This window comes from Spermophilus citellus (genome assembly GCF_964194105.1).
Source record: "Spermophilus citellus genome assembly, chromosome: 13".
Taxonomy (NCBI): Eukaryota; Metazoa; Chordata; class Mammalia; order Rodentia; family Sciuridae; genus Spermophilus; species Spermophilus citellus.
The window spans coordinates 99,705,860-99,727,259 of NC_138193.1; the positions used below are offsets into that span (position 1 = coordinate 99,705,860).

At 36.2% G+C, this 21,400-nt stretch overlaps 1 protein-coding gene across 1 annotated transcript in view; it reads left to right on the plus strand.

Moving 5' to 3' along the window:
* The window catches only part of LOC308632606 (uncharacterized protein), a 476,997-nt gene that overhangs the window by 209,086 nt on the left and 246,511 nt on the right, over positions 1 to 21,400 (plus strand). The window lies entirely within an intron of this gene.

Sequence of the window (21,400 nt, forward strand, 5' to 3'; positions counted from 1 at the left end):
TGCAAGGGAAGGATTGCTAAAACATGATAGCTAGTAAAATTAAATGCAAACTAAAGGCCAGTGTTTAAAGAATCATTTAATTCAACAGACATTAAAATTACTTTGTCAGATTGCTGCAGAATTTTCCAGGAGTTAACTTTCAGTTACTGTGTTTATTTTGTCACAAACCAACATCTTTCCACAGACTGTGCATTGAGTAGTTCTGCTCTAGGGTCACAGCAGTTTTGTGTAATATCTTCATCTTTTTCTACTCTTTAGACCAGTGATTGGCAAGCTTTGTCTGATGAAGTCCAGATAGTAAATATGTTTGGCTTTGCAAACCATATGGTCTGTCACAACTGGAGCACGGAAGCATCCCTAGGCAATATGTCAATGAGTGAGCGTGAGTGAGTTCCAATAAATCTTTATTTAGAAAAGCCAGCTGCAGGTCAGATTTGGCCTGTGGCTTGCAGTTTGCTGCCCTCTGCTTTAGATAGTTTGAGTTGTATTTCTACATGCCCCAAATATATTTGAATTTCAAAAAAAGAAAAAAAAAAGGCTTTTACAATAAGATACTTAAAATTGCTGTAATACATATTTATAAATTTACTGTGTGCTTTTTTTGTCTACAACATAATGTTTGAAGCACATATATATTGTGGAATGGCTAAATCTAGCTAATTAACAAATGCATTGCCTCATATAGCTTTAATTTCTGCAATTTTTCAAGAATGTATTTTAATCAACTATAACATCTTTTTCTTTGGCTTTCTCCACTTTTGGAAATGCAATCTATAATATTTTAGGGATTAAAATATTCTGGAAATATTCTGGAGGAAATGCCCACCATGATTTAATGTCAAGAAAAGAACCCCAAAGCACACAGCCTTTGTTATCCTAAGGCCGCTGGGAATGTATTTGCTGGAGATCTCTGATTTTCCTTGCAAACTCAGCTCAAATGTCATGTCACCATCTCTTTCATTCCAGCATCATTCTTCAGAATGTTTCTAAGTGGAACATTCTCTGTGGGAGGGATCATGGCCCTCTGTGAGGTCTTCCAGTTTCCCTCAGAAAGTGTCAGACATTCCTCCCCCAAGAACACTTAGCATTTATCAAATCAAACAGAGTTGTCTGTTCAGATGGCCCTTTATCTTCATAGACTGTGAGCTCCTCAGTACAGATTAAGGTCTCTTAAAAGGCTCTTTGTTATTCCCAATGCCTAACAGAACTGGAAACACATGGAGGGATATTTTAAATATGTGTGTGTGTGTGTGTGTGTGTGTGTGTGTGTGTGCACTGCCTGCACATGCGTGCGTGCATGTGTATGCACATATATGTGTCTGCACGTGCCTTGTCTCACACTGTAAAATGTAAAGAGAAAGACCTGAACTGAAACTCCTCAGGACAGATGCAAAATACAACTAAGATTATATGCACAGAAGTATTTGTAATCTGTGAATAGTTATGCAAATGAGCTATTATTAGTACTTGTGGGAAGAAGATGGGTCCAGATAAAATAAAAACAAATAAAACCAAAAGATGTACACTGGGAAAATTAGTGTTAACTATAGAAGTGCTGGGGAGGACGAGGGTAGGGCTAAGCCTGCCTGAAAGTCACCTTGGCAAGCAAGGCCTGATAAATCAGAGATTCAACAGGGCGCTCAGTGGAGGAAGTAGAAACACATCAGCCTGTAAATGTGCAAAACGAAAGGCTCTGGGCTTACCTGGGATTTGATCAGAATCCAGGATCCATGCATTACTCGTTTTATGATCTCAGGTATATAACTTTTTTGAATCAGAATTTTTAGGATTGAATAAAATAGTAGGAATTAATAGATATCCAATGTGTTAATTAATTTTATTAGCAATAGAAAATGATTATTAATAAAATGAATTATAATTATTAGTAATAAAGATGGCTAAAGTGGTATTGCATTAATTATAGTAAAAGGGGAGGCATATATTTTTTATAAAATGAGGGGAGTAAGAGTACCGCTGAACAGGCTGATATCATGAACAAAGACATATGATTTGGCGAAACATGGAGTGAAGTGGGAATTGGAAGAATGAGCTCCAAGATACTCATGTACTTTTGGTCAGGGTCTTGGTTGTCCCTTTTCCGAATCACAGATGTCTGTGCTCACTGCCATGTTGGTCTATATTCATTTTCTAACATGTTTGTCATGGGAAGGTTTCCATCCTTAACAAGACCAGCAGCACCTTGACTGTGGACTTATCATGCTTCATGCTGAGAACACAGGAGATCTGTAGCAGAATTTACATCTGCCAGACTCAGACAATGCTACTGGTGAAAGCAGGAAAGCTTGAACCCCCAAACCTAGCAGAATCAGTGCCTGGCCCAGAACCTGATGGCTCTATTAAGGCGAAAAGTTTTCTTCACTGGTTTTAATGCCCCAGATGCAAAATCTTTAGTAGAATAGAATCCAACTCTCAGTGCATATAATTTTTGATGAATTAATCAATGACTAAACCAGGTAAATCTAATTCATGCTGTCTGCAAGGGTTCAATAATTATTGGTTGAGCAAATATGCATATGTATCATTGGAATCATCTTCCACTTGTTAGTTATGCTCTGAAATATTCTCCCTTTCATTTTTCCACATTTGAATTGCTTTCTGAAGAAGAAAGTTGGTATGCATTTTTCTGCTCTAGTATCTTTGAAAGTTTCCTCTTCCATTTTCATCAACTCTACACCATATTTCAAAACTCAAGGCCATTTCCATTTTTCCATTCTCTAGTTTAATTAGCATTTTAAATACTTCCCCAAAATCCACTCAATATTTTTCTTTTTCTTTGTGAAATTTCTGCTTAGGTGATTCCATCTGCCATAAGTCTTGGCTATATCCATAGCTGATGGTGTCACTTATGTCTTAAAATTTGCTCAGAATCACTTTCTCAATGAGCCTTCCCTGGAACTTGCAATGGAGAGATTTTCTTCAGTTTCTTCTATAGTTTGTCTCCTGTTAAAGAGCATGTCCTGGTGTTTGTTATTGATGAGTGTGCATATACTGTGCCTCATATCTGTCTGCGAGAGTTGGAAAGCCAGTTACCTTCTTCACCCTGCATCTTCTTTACTGTCAATCACTCAGATGTGTTGCCTAAATAAAGAAAGAAAGGAAAGTCCATTTTGCAATAAAAGGTATTGAATTCACATAAAAATATCTCTCCTTTCTTTTTTACCCACTCCTATGCCACCTACCGTCTGGACAAATTGGCTTTACCTGCATTTATAAATGCCCTGAGTGTGAATGAATTAGTCCATTTACATCAGTGAGGAGTCTACAGTGTCCTCCTTTGAATCCATCAGGACTCTGGCCTATGAGCTGCTAGGAAGATTTGAAGATTTGGAAAAGAATCATGTGTGTGTTTGTGTTTTCAAAAAGGAACCCAAATTCAGTACATATAGCCTCACCTCTGTATCAGTCTCCCAGAAATGACCAACTCCATTTCTGGAATAGAAGATATAACCAGTTGAGGATTTATTTTTAAAGCTTCTCTCTGTGTAGCCCTGTCCATTTCCAGGACATGCCTAGTTGAAGTCTGTGATTAATTCTTATTATTGGAGTCCCCTCTCCCCAACTGCGAATGGGTGGGTGGCAATTCATCTTGACAGTGTAACCGCAGACATCACCAAGGAGCACAAATACCATTTTATTTGTATTGGACTCCATAGAGTCCTCTTTCTCTGAGACTCAACATACCCAAACATGAACACATATATAGTAGAGAGGCCTGATATTTATTCAGTCTCACATTGTAGTCACTGGGGCCTACGTCAACTAACCTCTCAGGAAATATCTCTACCTCAGCTTTCTAGTATTTTGTTTAGGAACAGAGAAACAAAATAGAATGCTGAGGAAACAGCTCTTAGGAAATAGTCACACATGCTTAAAATCATCAGGATCACTTCTTAGAACTTCTAGAATTTTTTGATAAGTGGGTTGGAAGGCAGTTAAGGTGTATGTATGTATCCACACCCATCTACCAATTTCTCTAGTTGTACATTTTAGAATAGTCTAACTTGGACACTCATATTTATTTATTGTTATTAATTTTATTGCTTTAATACTTGTAAACCAGGTAGATCACTAAGGTTATTTCTACATATATATAATTCAGTGCTTTCGTCACGAATCTCTGTGGACTTTGACTTTTAGAAACTAAGGTTTGTGGGGTCGAGGGAGGGTGCATTTCAGACAGTCTGAGAAGTTGATAGTTGAGGGGGAGTACCTGCTGATAATTCTGTCTTTCTGGGAAGTGTGAAGTCTAGAAGTAAAAGAAAGATCAAGGGTGGGCCGAATCTGAGAAGAGAACAGATGGGCTGTGGTTACGCCTGCCAGAGACATGGGCAGAAAGGAATGCAAAATGTTTCTGCTCCCTTTCCCCTCTAAGCAGAGAACGTGCACACTGGAGCTCAATGTGGGTTGGGCAGATGGGATGCTTAGACAAAAGTGGCTGGCAGTCCTTCTCCAGAAGAAGGGGAGGCAAGCCCATGAATCTGATTTCCTCTGAAACCATAGCCTGGCCTCTGCTCTGCGCCTTGGCACGTGGAAAAGAAAACTTGTCATGGAAGGTGGCTATTAGAAGTCAGCAAGAACTGCTCACAGCATGCCCCATCCTTGAAGAATTATTTCTGAGTTGGGAAAGAGTATTTGTTTGAATACTGTATTGCAGTTAATGCTTCATAGTTTCTCACTCATAGAGGTTGTTGTGATAGAGCACATCTCTGTATTTAAAGTTAGTCTTAATACCAAAGCATCACTGTCATCTATACAAATTCTTGGGCTCCACCTGATCCACTGAGTCAGAAATACTGGGAGTGGAGCACAGTAATCTGCTCCAGGTTACTATGATGCAGGCTGACGGTTGCAGACCACTGTAATGGAGTTCAGAGGTGGCCATCTGAGTTAAAATTGTGGATCACATTTTTAGGGATGCTACGACTTTGGGCAGATTATTCACACTCAACTAAGCCTATTGCTTATGGGTATTAAGAAGGCCAAATGAAATAATGCAAATGCTAAAATAACAAAGGGCAAAAGTACTCTAAGTAGACATTTACTTATGAGAGGAAGTGGAGACACACAGCAAGAGACGGAACATTCCAGAGCAACCTCACGACCACACAGGTCTCTTTCAGGAGAGAAAACGAATATGCTGTACCATATTCCATTGTGTTCCTCCATATTTCCCAGCCAACCTTGCATTCAGTTTGAGGCCTGGTGGCTAATTCTCTGAGATGGTCTTTGAGTAGAAGTGATGTAAGTCTCTACCAGCCAGAGGCAGTTAGAACCAGGATAAATAGACCTTCCAGGCAGTTAGAACTTCCAAGGTTTTTTCCTCTACCATGAAGCTTACTTCCTGTCCTACTAGACTCTCTGTAACCAGAAGTTAATCTTTGTTGTGTTCAGTTCTTGATGTTTCAGGAGTGATGCATTTTGGCAGCTGGCATGAATTATCTGGGTCAGCAATGTAGGTGAAAAAACCATAAGACAGTGAAATAGACAATGAGATGTCAGAAGAGGTTGTTCTGAAGAAACAGAGTATTATCTCTTGATGACAGGAAGCAGACACTGGACCATGTCTGTATCTCCATAAATCCAGGGATAAAGGCAGAGACTCCTAAGAGACTTAATCCCAAAAGAAGCGTGGGTAGTTTTCTGATAACTTGTTGTCTAATCAATGCCCGTGAACATGACTGACTCAAACAAACATCCTTGTTCTTTGGCTCCAGAGTAAGAAGAGAACAGGGGACTTGAGCTTGCTTCCTATAAAAATATACAGATTCTGTTAAACACTATCCATCTTAAGACTCCTAAGAGGTTTACTACATTCATTTGTGAACCATTAATCCATCCTCTGTAATGCTTGATTTCCGTTTGCAGGGGGGAAAAAGTATGGGAACTGTTTATGAACTGTTAATGAATTGTTTCCCTATTTATTTTCCCCTTCAGGTTTCTTCTCTTAATGTTAGTCTAGATGTCTTACTACTGCACATTTTAGTCATATAAGACCACTGGTATTTTACAGACTGTACCCTGCCCTTCGTTACATTAGCGTATGTATCCACTTGTAAAGTCTGACTTCCATTCTTCGTCAAAGGTGACTGGTTCTTATCTTTTAAGGCCAGGTTTGGGATATCACTAATTTTAGGAAATCATCTCTGTCTCTCTAGTATTAGGTAAACTTCCCTTTAAATGCTGTCTCTCAAGGAAGATACTTAATGGGCTTCCAATTGAGGAGTATTACAGCTTTGCTTTGCCTGCAGATAAGAATGAAGGGTCCAGGTCAGTTAGAAGAGATCTTCCCATTCAAGATGTCTTGCTGGACACATTAAGTTACAACAACAAGGTACATCTTGAACATAGGAGGGCAAAAGCACTTTTCCTAGGTTGGAGTCTCCAAACTACCGAGACTTATTTATCTCTGGATTCAGAAGAGAAATGGAATTTCTCTTTAATCTCTGCATTAAATGTGGATTAAGATATATAGGATCGCTAGGAAATTCCAGAAATGCAGAGCCTAATAATTTATTCTTGTTTCCTAAGATTTTAGGATAAAATGACCTAAAATAAGGAGACCTACCTAATTTTAATTGAATTCTAGATAGAAGCAATGAGAACAATGAGAAACTACCTCTAGTGAAGGGAAAGTTAAGGTTGATTTCCTGAGCTCAACATATAGGCCACCATTAGGTGTTAAGGTACATGTTAGGTTATGGGAATAATCGAAAACTTCTTAATTCTTATAAATCCTAGAATATTTTATATAAGCTAAATAGCTTTAATCTTGTGGATTTAAGCTTAAAGTAAAAGAATATATATATATGAGTTCATGCTCCTCCATCAAAAGACCACAACATTCTAGACTGAGGCTCCCAGAAGCACCGTATAGGTTTCCCATGATCTGTGTTAGCTTGGCTGTCAACAGCAACACCATACTGTGTGAGATGCAATGCTCATGCTTGGGTTTCAGCATGTGGTGGCAGTAATATGAAGCAAATAAGCACTCAGAGGAAAATGCTAGGGTATTCTGCAAAGCAGGCACTGGGATCATGACAGATAATTTGAGTAACTGAACTCATAAATGAATGAATACATACTTGCATTAATATAAACATAGATATTAAAGTGGTATGTGTATACATTGGTACCAGAATTTGTGGAGCAGGACAAAATGGTTGACTCTTACTAAAATGTTCATCATACTCAATTGTCGTGTTTCATTTAAATTTTGAAAAATTGTAGCTTTAGGTATAGAGAGCTAATTACTTTCTTAGTTAATAGAATGCAATCGTGACCCCTATTGAAAGCAATGTTGGAGAACATTGGTTATATCTTTGAAGAACGTGTAGTGTTCTGTGCACATATGTATTTTAATTTTCATAATTAATACTTTAATATTCAATACTATGTTTTGAAATATTATTCATGTTTTTCTTTGTTTATAAAAATATAAATGAAGGCTTCAGTTTCTCTACATCCTTTTCAATGCTTGGGATTGTTCAACTTTGAAAATACAATGGTGTGATGTTGATTCTACTTTTTCCACTTTTCTTCCCTTTCTATATCTTAATCACATTTATTATTGTTGTTGTTATTATTATCATTATTATGCTTTTACCCCTTTTATAAGTTAGGGCTCCTTATACATTCTTTTACCATCATTTCCATGGTTACCCTAGAGATCAAAACATGCATTTTTGATTTAGTACAGTCTAAATATACATTATTACTTTTACCACTTTCTCAACAATGCTAAAACTTCAAACATGTTAATTGTATTTGTCTACCTCCTGCTGCCTTTAATGTTAGGATTATCACACATTGAATCTCACATATGTTTAAGTGCCTGCAACATATTATTTTTGTCCAATTTTCATTTACATTTACCCACATAAGTCTCTCTCTGTTTTCTCTTATAGCCTTTATTTTTGTCTGTCTGGGATTATTTTACAAATGTCTAAAAAAATCTTATAAAATTTATTTTAATGAAAGTGGCTTAGTCTATTATATATTTCTATATCCAAGTACCATAGACTCACTAATTTAAAACGTTTTATAGTAGGTCCCCCCGCCCCAGACGGCACTGGGGATTGAATCCAAGGATCCTCTATCATTGAGCTATCTTCTCAGTCCTTTTTGTTATTTCGAGACAGGGTCTTGCTAAATTGCGAGGGTCTCACGAAGAGGCTGAGATTTGGTCTCAAACTTTGAGTTCTCTGCCTCTGTCTCCCAAGTCACTAGAATTACAAGCATGTGCTACTCCACCCAGCACTTTTTAATTTTTTGAGGCACAGTCTCCCTATGTTGCCCAAGCTGACCTTGAACTTGCTGTTCTCCAGCTTCAGCCTTCAAAGTAGCTAGGATTACAGGCCTGTGTCTCTGTATCTAGCAAGAATAGTGATTTGTTTAGCACATGAATTTGAATGCTATGAGGTCCAAGGTTGAGGAACCACTTCTGGTGAGGGTCTTCTTGCTAGTGAGTACTCTGTGCAAAATCCCAAGGTATTACATGGCAAGAGGGGTATGAGAGGGATACATACAAGGGATGGAACCAATGTCTTTTTTATAAAAGACCCATTATAATATAAACCAACTAACTCAATGATCAATTAATCATAAGTGAATTAATCCACTCCTGAGACCATATTTCTTCTAGTCTAATCATATCTTAATGGTGCTACCTCTAAACACCTCCCAATTAAGATTACATTTCAACATGAGTTTTAGAGACTACATTTAAACTACAGCAGTGTGCATACTGATAATTAATTTTTTAGTTGTAACCTGTCTCAAATGTATTTATTTCTACTTATATTTAAAGTATATTTTAACCATGTATGATATACTAGATTGGCAGCTACCTTCTTGCAGAAATTTTTGAAATAAAATATAATTGTTTCTGTCTGTCAACATTTCTGGTGTTATCTACAAATTTTACTAATAGGTAATTTCTTCCAAATATTATCGTTTTGGGAGTCCCCCATTTTTCCATAGGTTTCAAGAGATTTACTTTATGTGTATATTGGTGTGATTTTTGCATTTATTCTTCTTAAGGTTTGTAGAACTTTATAAAACTTCATGACATTGTGTAATGATGTCTTCGTTAATTTTCAATTCAATATTTTTTCAATGTTTGCTTACTTCTACTCTTTCTATCCTTTTTCTGTGACTTCAATCTGTGATTCCATTTATATGAAAATTTTTAAATTTTTTTACTTTATTCCATATTTTTCTTATAAGGTCTTATGTACTTTGAATTTTTTCTCTTTCAACCTCATTCTTAATTGTTTCTAGTTACTTAATGTCCATGTCACCAATCCTCTCTCTTGCTGTATCTAAATTGCTACCAAATCTGTGTTTCCCTGATTTGTAATTTCCATTTGATTATGTTTATTTGATTGCATTTTTTAGATTTAATCTATGATGAATCATTCTATTTTCCCATCATTTTATTTTACTATATAGTGAACATATTGACCTGAAATACAGATTAAAGTACATTAAATCCACAACGATTAAATCCTATGTCTGGATAACTAGAAGTCTTTTCCTATTCTTTTCTTTATCCTCTTTGTGTTTGGTCATTTGATTCTGCCATACAGCATGACTGGTAATTGTGATTTAATACTACATTTTGAACTTTATAGGTGACCTGGGCACAATTAAAATCCTCAGGAGAAGCTCTGCCCTTTTGCTATTAAGCAAATACAGTGAGAGTCTCTTCATATAAATCCTTAGGGAGTGAACTGGCCTGAGACTAGCTTATATTTTGGGGAAAACTTCTAATTCATTGTCTCTCTCTTCTAATTTATTGTTTCTCCCAAGTCCTATACCTATAAGTATTATATTTAGGGTCCTCTGATGTTGATTGGGTCATCTTTCCCTTTAGGAGCCCTGAAATTTAGTTTTCATTTTCCCAGCACCAAGGAATGTTTGAAATCCACAAATTTCAAGGTAAAAAGCAGCTACAGAATGTTGACTCACCTCTTTGAAATTTCCTCTTCCATTAGGTGCTATTCTCTCCATCCCTGGCTGCTTCAGAAACACTTTAATGCCTTCAAATACAATTCTTTTCCTATTTTATCTTTTTTTTTTCCCCCTAGTTGGTCTTGGCGACAGCATTATTCAGATACAAGCTAAACTTCCCTCAACTTTGCAGGTAGAATCCATCTTTTCCTTGATGTGTTGTAAGCATCTGTTTACTAGTGAAGTTATGCTAGTGAAGTTATGCACCAGATTATATAATTTCTTGATGGCCAACTGGATATCACAATCTATGTATTGTGCATTCTTATTATTTCCATTGTATTTATATTGTATTTTCTGTAGTCATTAATCTTCAGGAGTTTTTATACTTAAGATTTTAATTCCCAATATGATAAATCTCAAAGAGTCAATCCTCAACTATACCCTTAGGCCTACACTGTTTCAATGAAAAGAAAATATTTTTATTTTTCATAGAAGGAACTATTTTACTGCATGTTTAGGTTTTTTAAAAAATTATTTTTTATTAAGGAATCTTGCCCTACTCTAAAACCCTCCCTTGGTATCCTGCTATGTTCTTTTAAGTTCATGACTATACCTTTCCCATTTGGGAAGGATTTAGGCAATAAGAAGTAGCTATGAAGTCCAAGCCTTGTAAATTCCAACAAACAATTTTGGAATAATTGAAATCAGTTCTAAACAAAGTGATCTAGAAATCTAAAAAGCTGAGGATATTTCCCAACTCAGTGGAGGAGACCAAAATGAGACTGATACCAAAACAAGACAAAGATATAAAAGAAATAACAAAAATATGTGAGCACAATCCCACCCATGAATATAGATAAAAACAAATTGTTGTCTAATGATACAAAATACATAAAATGGACAATAATTTTCATATATGATCATCTCAAATTGATGTAGAAAAGCATTTTATAAAATTCAAAATTCATTCCTGATGAAAACCTAACAAATTAAAAACAGCGTGAGACTTTCTTGACTTAATGAAGGTAAACCATGAACAACTGATACCTCTTAATGGTAAAAGCTGGAACACTTTCCCTTAAAGATCAAGGATGAAAGGATGTTCTCTTACCACTTCTCTTTCTATTGCCCTAGACGCCAAAATAGTGAGAAATGATCAAATTAGTCATTTATTTTTGAAAGGAAGGTATTACACTGTTTATTCATAGACAAAAATCATCATCTACATAAAAAGAATCAATGGAACCCCAAATTTACCAGAACCTGCTAATATTGACTTTAGTAAGTAAAAGCATCAAACAATTAAAATTAACTATATAATGAAAAACCTCACAAAATACATGTAAGATTTTCCATGAAAACTACAAAAATCCTTAAGAGAAATTAAAGACTACTTATTTAAGTGGAGAGATACCATGTTCAAGGGTATAAAGACTCAATACTGCTAAAATGTTAATTCTCTTGGTATATAAGTTCATTGAAACTATATCATAATCCTTACACATTTTTATAGATAATAATAAGCCGATTATAAAGTTCATATGGAACTGCAAGACCTAGAATATCCAAAACAACTTTGAAAAAGATGAAAGTCAGAATTCAAGACTTATAAAATTAATCATAATAGTGTAGAATTGGCATAAAGATAGAAAAATCAATAAAAGAAATTATTGCCCATAGAAAAGGATGTACCCATATGAACAACATTATTTTTATTAAGGTACAGTAGTACTTTGTTGGAGAAAGAGTAATCTTTTCAGCAAATGAAACTAAAATTTAGAATCAAATTATAAAATCAAAATTTAAAACTTCTGCCTTTTGTAGAGAATGAAAATAAAAAATGCATGTGAGAAAATATCTTCAAATCACATAGCTAATGAAGAACACATAAAACTTTAAAAATTTTTTTTAAAAATTATAAAAAGATCCAAATGTTTGGAACAGAAACTTCACCAAAGAATATTCATGGGTATCAAATAAATACATAAAATCATGATGAAATCATTCTTTATAAGGGAAATGCAATTTAAAATCCCAATAACCACTTGGACTTTCTAGCCTCTCCAACTGTGAGAAATAAGTGTTATTAAGCCACCCAGTGCATAGTATATTCTTTATTGCAGTCCAAAGAAGAGACACATACAAAATAAACCATTCAACTATGAGGCAGACATTGTCTTAGTAATTATCCAAGGAAAAAAAATACATATATTCTCATACGAAGACTTGTTCATAGCAGCTAATCTCCCAACAATACCGTAACCATAACTATATATAGAATTGGATGCTATAGTTACGTAGAGAGATGATAGTTAGAAGGAAAGTAGATGGAAAAAGATAGATAAACTCCACATGAAGAAGGAATTGTCTTTTAAGCAAAAATTTCCCTATTTCAGTAAGGGCCAAAGCTACAAAATCTCCAAGGATGTGTAGATGGTAAAATAGCATAGATTTTATTGAAATTTTGTGGTTCTAATTTTCCTGTTAATGTTGGTGTGAGTAGATCAAAAAGGCAGGAACATTGGAGCTTAAATGAGACTTCTTGGAAGAGAGTGGGTCACTTAGATAAAGAAAATGATGGTTATCAGAAATGGTGTTTCATCACATGACTAATTCAGGGACAGGACACAGATGGTTGGCCATGACACATGGAAAAAATACAAATATTATACATCTGTGTATCCCTTAGTATCAGTGAGGACTTACTGTACAGAGATAATAGTTTAGAAACTGATTTATTTACTTCTGTTATAAAATTAGGATGCCGGGGGATGGTGAGGCAGCAGGTTTATGGTATAGTGAAAGCCAGTTCTCATTATTAATGAAAAGAAAGTCTCCTACATCTGGGAAGGAAAAACTTGTCATTCTCCAAAATAAAGCATTAAATATTGCTTAGAATAGTAGGACTCAAATGATAGAATATTTGGTAAACTTACTATGAACTCATCATAAACCAGTGGTATGGTGTGGTCACTAAAATATGTTCATAATATGATGATATATTTAGCAGGGTGAGGTGGTGCACACCTATAATCCTAGTGACTGGGGAGGCTGAGGCAGGAGGATCTTGAGTTCAAACCTAGCCCCAGCAACTTCAAGAGGCCCTGAGCAACTCAGCAAGACCCTGTATCTAATAAAATATTTTTTTTTTAAAGAGCTGGGGAAGTGGCTTGGTGGTTAGGCGACCCTGGGTTCAATCCCCGGTACAAAAACAAAACAAACAAACAAAAGCAAAAACAAAAGATGATACATTTAAACAAGAATAATGACTAGAACCATAGGACTAAGAAAGGCCACTATAATTTGAATTATCTGTACTATAGTTGATAAACTGGGTTTACTTCTGGAAAATCACATTTAAACATGAAATTGATCCTTTTCACGTTGATCTTTGGGTTGACCTGATTCAATGGGAAACAGCTTACGCCTAAGGCCTGAACACTCTTGGGCTCCATTCTCCCTTCTGGTAACTCCAGAATTTCCAAGTAGAAAGGTCTCAAAAGCACTAGTATGGCCAGTTGGAGGAGCTGACGATTAAGGGATTTGTCTTGAAACTCTGTTAGCATGGACAAATACATGGTCTTACTTAAAATATCAATTCAAAATGGCTTTGGGAGCATTTGGAAATCATTGGAGAAATAAGTTTTTCCATCAATCCATTTCAAGTGCTGCCACTACTGCCCACTTCGTAGTTTTAATGCCTCAGAGTTTGTATTCTATTCAGCGTTTTAGGGCTAATATGCACAGCACAGAAATAATGTTTTAGGAATTTAATAAGCTAATGCAAGTAAAAGTTTTTGCTATTATTTTGTTAACATTCTTATATTATAATTTCATGATGTAGCTCATGCAGTTAGGCACAATGAAGTAACTAAAGAATTTTAGCCTGGTAAAGAAAATATTCAAGTGACCACTGAAGTTACATTCAATGCTTAATGAAGTTATAACCCAGATTTGCATCACTACAAACCTTAAAGTGGAGAGGACTTAAGCCAGGCATGTTTGGGCTCAACCTAATGACGGATCTAAAGAGCTAGGATGACTAACCTAACTTAGCTCCCTAACCCTGAGACATATGTGTGTCCAGAGTGACTGTAGACAGCATTCTCTTAGAGATGCCACAGAAGGACACCATCTACTTGCTGGTAGGGTAAAGTTAATGACAGCCAAATTTTCATGAGAGACTATACTGACCTCAAAATGTTTAAATAAGGTCAATTCTCAAAATATTATTCTGTAAATTGAGGCCCAGAAATATTTCTTAAGCTTCCAGAACAGACATAGACAGACTCTTGAGGAGTACAAACAATACCTAAGGCATTTATGATTTTAAAAAGTGACATCTAAAATCTAATAAAGATAACCTTTCCTAGCATATACACACAAATACACACACATACTTTTGTTTCATCAAACAAATTCTTTGTAGGACAAACCTTAAGAAAATCTTAAGGGAATGGATTCAGGTGTATAAATTGTTTTTTTGATAGTCTGTGAAGTGTCTTGCAGCTGAATAATCCTCAGAATCATACAGAAGGTGGAAAATCTTAAATAAGGGCATAGACGCTTATTCTTTAAAATGAATGTTAGGAAATAACAGTGGGCAATAAAAATAATGTAGTGATATGTAAAAATGGCATACAGCCTAACTTAGTCACCAAGCCACCCTCTTTGCCCAAGATTCATTAGTCTCCATATCAGTTTTGCTATTGAGTACCTTTATAGAAGTGCATGGAACATAATGGAAATGTAGTTGTACCTTATTATACAAGTCTTCCAAATATAAATAATGCAGGAGGCCTGTTCTTTGTAAAAGGATGTTCTATTAGAAAAAGAAAACTGTAAACAGATTTCTAGTGATAGGTATTGTATATGTTCCAGACAGCATCAAGCTTTAATTCCCGTGCCAGAGTAAATGTGGATATGTGTGCACACGCACACACACACATGCACACACTCATGAACATGCCCACATACACACATGCACACACACGCAATACACACACATGCACATGCACATACACACACACACATACACACCTTTAACAGCATTGGATTTGAATTTGGTTTTGTTTTTCTCTCATTTACTCCTCAGTGAATACAGAATCTGTAATGTGAGTGTTCTTTGCTCATGATATTGTATACAAGGTTCCCCTGAAAATTAATAAGGTTATGTCTCTAACTCACAGCCCTATTTGAACTCATCTTCCCTACCAGTTAGCTTTTGATTTTCCTCTCTGTCTCTATCTGCAGGCTATATCTGAATGGTTCCTCTGTCAAGTCCCAAATCAACTTTTCACATGGATCCCACATGGATCTCTTTTTCAATTCTGGACCTGGTAGCTCAGTCATTTGTTACTAGAAGGTTCTTAAGATATTTCCTTTTCTCTATAAAATATGTGTCAAATTAATTTAATAAGATATTGCTAAAGGGTTAATGGGAACAGAATTCTATAATGATAATGAGGATTATAACCAGGAGCTTTTCAGTAAGTTAAAAAACAACTAACTCTGAGAGAGTATAATCCTAAACCAAATACAATTTAATAGAATGTTAAACTGATAAATATTTCTTTCTCTTTTTCCTTACTCCTGGAATTCTCTCTGAGAAGAATTCAGTGAGAGGAATGCTTAGCAGCTCCTTCATGGCCTGAGATAATTGAAGTTTTTGATACATGGACAAATAGAGATGGACTTGTTCATGATGACTTCCGGAGTGTCTCTGTCTCTCTCTGTCTCTGTCTCTCTCTCTCTGTCTCTCTCTCTCTTTCTTTCTCTCTCTCTCCCCTGTCTTTCAGAGTAACTCTTACTCCCAAGAAGTCTCCATTTTTTATCATAAATTAATGGTGTTTATTATAGGACCATTATTTATTAACTCATGATTATAAGGTTGGGATTAGCAACCCCTACCCCCTATTAACCAGTGACAGGCTGAAGAGCATATATTTAGTTCTTTCTGCTAAATCATTTAACTTCTTTTGAAGAGCACATATTTAACTCTTAAGGTTCTCATGTCCCTAGGCCTATCCCTCTGAACATTCCCTCTTTTCATAAAACCTGATCATTTATTTACAAATTAAAAGATCTCCTGGGATAGGCCATATATACAGACCAATCTTTCTAACCAGAAGAATATGAAGCTTAAATAGTTTCACTGTCTTAGATTACAAATTGAGCTAGCACACAGTGGCAATAGGAGACTCTTTCAGAAAGCCATGACCAAAATTTCGAATGCACTTCAAAGGTACATAGGGAAATAAATAAATCCTTCTATTTATTATTTATTGTTGGAGAAGAGCAGTGAAGCAAACAAGGATGGCTTTGTAATAGGCCACACTTGAGTCCATAGGCAACAAGCATGAGCAGCATGAAACAAATCTTCCCTGGTCCACACAGGTTGACAGATGCATCTCTATGCACATGAGGTTACTCATCAGAATTGCCATTTCTGCACTGGGATTGGGTAGGTGAACTGTCTAGGTAGCAATTAAGAAAATGTTTATTTTCCTTTCCGTGGATTTCTACTTTACTGTCTCAAAAAAATGCATAAAATGCCTTTGGGTGTACGGTGGTGTACAGTTTTGATTCAGTAATTAAGATTTGGATGATCAAGAAGATGGATAAAGCATGTCTACACCTCACACAAAGAAGACATCTCAGGGTCTGATCTGGGGCTTGGTGCAAAGTTTACCTTAGCTTATTCTCTCTCTATTCTCACTCTTCCTATTTATTCTGTGGTCTTATTCTAGAATGAATTACTCATGTTTTGAAAAAAATGAACAGCATTGAAGTAGTACCTAGGTTTTTCTTGGGAAGTGAAGAGTGGGATGGATTGTAGGGTTAGATAATCTCAGTCAGATAGAAGCAACTGGGTTACTCTGCTAAAATTGCAGGGCTGTGCATTGTTAATGTGTGAGCAACAGATCTCAGAATGAGAGCAAACGAGACACTGGGGTCTATCTGCAGGACAAACCCCTCTCAAAGGTGTGAGGTGTTAGCTGACTCTCAAGCCCTCCTTCCTTGCTTGACTGACGGATCAGTCATATGCATCATACAGTTTTACTTGAGACTTTTCAGACATAATTGTCATTTCCTTCTATTACCCAAATCCTTAGTAAAACCAGTTTTTCCACAGAAACTTGTAAATGGTATTGTGAAGAATTTAACATCAGGCACTTAATGAAACAATAGACTACCCCATATTCTACAATCCTGTTTTTTGAAGTCTCTGACAAGATGGTAAAATCTTGCCAAGGAGGACTGTGGTATAAAAGTTCCAGGTGGTGGCCAACTTCAGTACTTCCAAAGACACTGAATTCAAAAATAACAAATAACAACCCAAGGACACAGTGTAGGGGCTAAAGAAACATGATTCCCTTTCACTCAAATACCCTACAGGAAATTTTTCCTTACAAGAGAAAAAACTACCAACAATATTGTACTTCCATACATTTAAAGAGAAGAGACAGCAATATTTAGTCTTGTATTAAATGTCTTTTTTGTAGGCATGATGAACTCTCATCAATGCCTTTGAGGAATAGAGATATACTAGATGATTTTCCTTTTTAAAATGTCCCAAGTCTGTTTTACTTGGGGATCTATTTTTATTTTCTTGATTTCTTTATTTGTTGATTTCAGGTCTCAAATTCACTTCTTTCCTAATAGTAAGCCTGCCCTTAGAGATTTATTCCTTTCTATTTAATCTATTGTCTCTAATCACGTATGAACAATGAAGCCTGGTAATAGTAAACTGGAATAAGAGAAAAAGATATTATAAGTCGTGCCTGAACAGAGTGTTTATAAGAAGAGAGTAAACGAGGTATTGGTTTGGAGGTCAGCTCCTCTGGGCAGCCAGCTTTGACTCAGGGGGTGGGGGGAGCACCCATGGTGCCCCTACTCAATTCCATAGAATCCTAATGCCCTGTGTTCATGCATTTCCTAGCTGATCTCTGTTGTTGGATTAAATGTGCCTTGAACTCCAGGATTTGGTCTATTTTGGTTGTTATTTATCCCTATCACTTATGAAAAAAAGCTGGCAGAATATTTTTTAAGTCCAACAAATGAACAGGTTATTAACTTTATTCTTCTATTACTCTGGCAGCAGAAATATAGTATTTAAAAAGGTATATCCTGCTGGGAGTGGTGGTGCATACCTAAAATCCCAGCAGCTCCAGAGGCTGAGACAGAAAAATTTCAAGTTCAAAGCCAGCCTTAGCAATTTAGTGAGACCCTAACCAACTCAGTGAGACCCTGTCTCAAAATAAAATATAGAAAAGGGCTGGGGATGTGGCTCAGAGATTAAGTGCCCCTGGGTTCAATCCTGGGTATCAAAAATAAATAGATAAACAAACAAACAAACAAATAAGTATTTCCTCCAGCTCCTTCCTGGTTCCATTCCTCATACATACCTATAAGCCCATCCCCCCAACTAGGGTTCCCAACTCTGCAAATTGGAATACTCAAGAGCACTCCACAAGGTCCCCATATCTGGGGTCCATCCAAGAGCAATTAGATCAGCCCTCTATTTTATTTATATATGTATTTTAAAAATTCTTCTATGTAATTGTGTAGCCAATGCTGAGAACAACTGTGTCAGTCTACTTTGCTTTACTGTCTCTTTGAATGTACCATTTTCATCATTTTTTCTTCATTCATCTATATGTTTTCTACTTTTTTGGTATGTGAACAGAAATGGTATGCTTTTAATTTCTTTCATCTTGGATAATTTTCTAGGATTGTCATTAAGTACAAATGAAAATTTGGCTGGATATATAATAATTGGGTACAAACATTTTCTTTCTCAGCAATTTATAAAAGGCTCACTGCCTTCTAGCATTGACTGACACTGAGAAGAACTATGATATATTAAGCAGCAGCCACATTTTCAGAAGCAATTCCCTTAGCCCTGTAATACAATAATCTCTCAAATGTGCACAAATAAGAACTGGACAGTTTCTAAACTTTCTTTGAGGGAATAATTTTGCAGAGACTGGTACTTGCACTCTTTAGGTTGGTTGCTTTGTTTTGGACTATGGACTGTTTTCATGTGTCTGTAACTTTTTTTCAGAGGTGATTATTTTTCCAGTGTGGGGATTTAGTATTGTTCTGTGAGAAGGTGTGTGAGTTCCTACCAAATCTTTTAAGCCCCAAAAAAGGGGCAGCTGCTATTTTATATATATATATATATATTATATTTATATATATATATATTTCCAGTTGATAATTGAGAGAAGCAAATAAGCTACAGCTACAGGCTGCCTGACCAGAGGATGGTGCTGGGCCATATATATCTGCTTAGTTTCCTGTATACAAGACAGACTAGGTCACTATCTTAGAAGCTGCCTCCTGTTTGCACCTTTGGCTTTAGAAAAAGGTGTGATTTATAGGCGTGCATTAGTTTTTGTTTGAAAAGCACCCTAATGGGCATTTTTCTAGGTGATTCAGTCTCTCTTGGTGGTAGAGATCATAAAAAGGAGGGCAGAGTAGCCCTGTATTGCAAAATGACAGAAATTAGATCAAGGGAAATAAGGATTCTGGGTTGGGGTTTGTGGAGATGGTCTTGGGAGGACAAGATCCACTGATGGCATTATGGATTCATGGATAGTTGACCAATAGAAAAAAATTCTTCTGTCTAGACACACTAGGAAATTCAATATAATTATGCCTAACATTTAGTTTTAAATTTCTCACTTTTTTTCCCCTTTGCATTTGAAGTCTTTAGTCACACTCACCTCTTCAGAAGTGGTATATGAGAAGGAAGGAGGAAAGTTTATGTCTGAAGTTGAAATGGTCATTCAAAGGGCTTGTGGAATAAGGGTTGACCAAGGAAAGGGAGTTTACCTCACCCTAAGTATCTTCTGAAATGTCAGGAAGGATACAGGAATTTCCATACTCTAGCATGAAGAGACTGGAGTTATTTGTATTTCTTTCAAAGCAAAAATTCTGGAGAAATCAGAGAGAGAAAATTATGCTTGTCCTTAAATGTGGAAATGACTCATCTCTTTAAGTTCTGTAAGTGCCCTCATTAAGCATCTACCATGATGACTCTACTTCACCTAGGATGTTGTTAGGAACAAGGATGAGCTGGGGCTAAGTCCTCAGCCAGAAGCATGATGGACACATCACTTTCCTAATTGCTCTTTGAAATACTCAAGAATGAGTACTACACATATAGATATGCTTCTCAAGGTACTCTTGGTTTGAAAAAGTGGAACAATATAGGAGGAAAAGATAGCAGTAAAGGAGTAATTTCCACATCAAAACAAGTATGCAATATTGCTTAGAGACCCAATGCACATTTGAGTACTAGCCAGGATGAAGTACAAAAAACCATTCAATGAAAGCACTTTGTAAAAAGATGCAAGACCACATTTCAACAGATCATTTCCAATTCCCTTCATGCCTCCAGCCCCAGCCATTCTGGAACTCGGTCCACTCAGGTGAGTTCATTTCTATATTGATTAGCATAAACTTCTTTGTCATAAAGTGTAATAAGTCTTATAAGAGTTACTTATCATTTATATGGGTGGAACCCTTATATAACAGTGGTTTTATTTTGTGTTTTATTTTATATTCCTGTATATTCAGGAGGGTACCTGATTGTCTAATTCCTCTTGTACATTCAGGTAAAATCTTCATGTTTTCACGAAGGTAGTTTTAAAACTCTTATTAGAGCTGAGTATGGTGGTACATGCCTGTAACCCCAGCAGCTCAGGAGGCTGCAGCAGAAGGATCACAAGTTAAATACCAGCCTCAGCAACTTAGCAAGGACCTAAGCAAAATGAAAAGAGCTGGCGATATGACTCAGTGGTAAAACCCTCTGGGTTCAACCTCCACAACCTAAGTCAACAAATATTTAAAAATAAAAGTTTTTTGGGGGGTTGATTTCTTTAAACAAATGCCTTTCTCATAAATATGAACAGAAAATATTACAACTGTTGTGCTATTTTATGAATTCAGCTCCAGTGTCACGAAACAGAGATGTGAAAACGTATTAATGGATTATTTTTCCTGTGGGGAGGTGATAAACGTATTTGTTTCAGAATGCTATTGTAATAATTACCATTAATTTAGTGGCTTAAAACAACACAAGTACCTTAAGTTACCATTCTGGAAATCAAAAATCTGAAGTGGGTCAGAAGGGCTGCATTTCTGTTGGAGGCTCCCAGTGAGACTCCCAGTGAGAACAGGTAACTCTTATAAGACTTCCCTGTTCAAGCTTCTAGAAGCTTCCTTTGCTCCTTGACTGGAAGTTCCTCCTTCCATCTTCAAAGACAATATCATATCATCTGTAAGTCAATCTGTCTTGTCCTCCAACCCAAATCTCTCACTGGCCTCTCCCTCTGTTGTTACAACTTCTCTAACTAACCCGACTGCCTCCATGTTATAAGGATCCTTGTGATTATCTTGCACTCACAAGATAATG